Source organism: Lipotes vexillifer, unplaced genomic scaffold, assembly GCF_000442215.2.
Source record: "Lipotes vexillifer unplaced genomic scaffold, Lipotes_vexillifer_v1.1 scaffold783, whole genome shotgun sequence".
NCBI classification, from domain to species: Eukaryota; Metazoa; Chordata; class Mammalia; order Artiodactyla; family Lipotidae; genus Lipotes; species Lipotes vexillifer.
The window spans coordinates 181357-183888 of NW_006793239.1; the positions used below are offsets into that span (position 1 = coordinate 181357).

Below are 2532 nucleotides of genomic sequence, written 5' to 3' on the forward strand. Positions count from 1 at the left end.
CCTGCTGAATTCTTAACACATGGCTTGAGATTCATCTGCCAGAAAAGACCCAGATGACCATTGCCTCCTCCTCTCCCACTCTCAGCAGGGTGACTTTTTTTTTCCTATAACAGTCCAAGAGTACCCTCAAAGTAGCATGTGGTGAGACTCTAGGAAAGGCAACAGAATTAAAAAGGAACATGATTTTCTATTTCCTTCTCCTTCTTCCTCTTATTTTGCCTATTCTGAGCCTGGCCTCCACCTCTCTGACCTAGACTCTTCTCACTCTCCTCTTTGCTCACTAGACTCTGCTATTACTGCCTCCCTCCTCCCGAACCTCCTCCACCTCCCCTTTCTCCCTACTCCCTGGAACTTGCCAAACTCACTCTAGCCCAGTTTCTGCACTAGCTAGTCCCTAAACCTGGAAGGCTCCTCCCATATCTCTGCATGGCTGGCTCCTTTTTATTTAAAGCTCAGCTTACGCGTCACCTCCTCAGAAAGGTCTAGACCGTATCCCAGTCAGACACTTTCTATCACAACACTCTTATTTTCTTCAGCACTTATCAAAGTCCGATTTGCTTATTTATCTGTCCTCACCCCACACTCCGAGGTAAGCTCCATGAGAGCGTGGACCTTACTGCTATGTTCACCTTTGTATGCCCACTGCCCGAAATACTGGCTAGCAATTAGTAACCGGTCAATAAATGTTTGTTGAATGAATGAATGAATTTTGGACTTTTTATTCAATGATTCCAAATCAGCTAAGGTGAGAACAGTAGTCATTTTTTTCTTTTGTTGCATTTCTGTGAAACATCTAAACATGCTGTTACTTGTACAATCAAAGCATTAAATATTCTGTTTTATCAGGCTTGAAAGCCTTGATGAGTAGGATGGAACCCGTTGTGATAATTCTTCTAGCAATATGCACATAAACTCAAGTTACAGAGGAACAGGATTTACGGACACTTTCTATTCAAAGGATCCCTAAAATTTGGGCACCATCTCTTAAAGTTCTTTAGAAAACACAGTGCCAGACTCAACAGAGGATTTCCAAAGAAAATATCAACACCAAACTAGGAATCATTACACTTCACTCTGAAATCCCTACAACAGGCTAAAGTAGCACTACTTTTTTTTTTTTTCCTTAAACCAACAGAACATCAACAAAGAGACCTTCTTTTCCAATCATTCTTTGCTTTCTTCAAATAATTTTTTTTCTCAAATAATTTTTTCATAGCCGTTACTGGTTTGTATTCTTCCTTAAAACAAAACTAAGCAAATCACATTGTCTCGTTTAAGACCACCTATACACAAAGAATAAGCTAAATAAATAAGATGGGAATCAGCACAAGCCAAATGTGTTCACTGAAGACTTGTGTGCCAGACACGCAAATGGAGAAGATAAAAGAGCTATTGTCCAATTGGAGAAACAAAAAAGTAATATGGGGTTTTCTGTTCTCCAAAGTGCATCATGAAGTGTGGGTGGAGAGAAACACAGAAATCCAGAATTAGCCTAACATCAAATCACTTTGGAAAGAGTTGACAACATTTAAATTCCTCACACACAAAGTATTTAGAGCAAGAGACCTTGATTCCTAGGCTATGATGCCATTTAGGAATCCTTGCAAGGGCTTTGGAATTCCAGTATTCATAGAAGAAAACGCTCATCTTAATCGGGAGCGACCAGGAGGTACTCCCAAAGACACACAGCTTGTAACTGATGTATTACAAAGCTTGCAGTTAAGATCTGGGATGGAGGTGGAACACCAAATTCAAAAGAGGTAACCAAGATACCAAGTGCAATAAAGAAAAAACAAACAAACAACAACAAAACCCACCACGATTACCACCTAGCCACGGAAAACTAAAGTGGAAAGGAGGGGTATGCAAGGGAGAGGATGGGGGGTGAGGGGGTAACGGAAAAACACAATACATTTGTCACCCTGTCCCACTTCCTATACAGGATACAGGCAAAGCTTCCAGCCCCATTACCTCAGGCACAGATGGTTATCGTTTATGGCAAAGGTGCATAGGAAGGCCTCCAGGTCTGAGCCCCTTAATTCCAGGGCTGTTAATGATTAAAGAGAAAGATGGGGGTGGGGAGGGAAATGAGGGCGGAGGGAGCTGGAGATTCACCCACCACCTCTCGCTTGGGCTCCTACCTCACGGCGCTTACAAGGGGCAGAGGACCAGAGTCTGCACTCCCTTCAGGGCAGCTCCGGCCCCCAGAACCCCAGGCCCTGGATTGAGGGGTGCTGGCGGTAGGGAGGCAGGGACAGTAGGTAAGTTTTCTGAGCCCTGCGGCTGACACGCCACAGGCTCCCCTCACAGCCTCCTCTCTTCCAGCGGGACCAGTCCAGACAAGGCGCCGATTTCCACTCCTCCCCTTCCACCCCCCCTTTCTCGAAGGTACCCAACCCCCGCCCCTTCATCTCCCAATGCCTCCCCTTTTCCTCAACCCCCCCGCCTCAAACTCACAGCTGCTCCAGAGGTTCCTCCAGTCAAACCCTTTCTGGAAACGACGGCGGCCCGGCGGGTCCAAAACACCTACCA

At 45.2% G+C, this 2532-nt stretch overlaps 1 protein-coding gene across 1 annotated transcript in view; it reads right to left on the minus strand.

Moving 5' to 3' along the window:
- The window catches only part of DCUN1D3 (defective in cullin neddylation 1 domain containing 3), a 34091-nt gene extending 31559 nt beyond the window's left edge, over positions 1 to 2532 (minus strand). Inside the window, exon 1 of the mRNA XM_007466277.1 lies at positions 2458 to 2532. The gene's annotated coding sequence lies outside the window, so the exon portion shown is untranslated. The remainder of the gene's footprint in view (positions 1 to 2457) is intronic.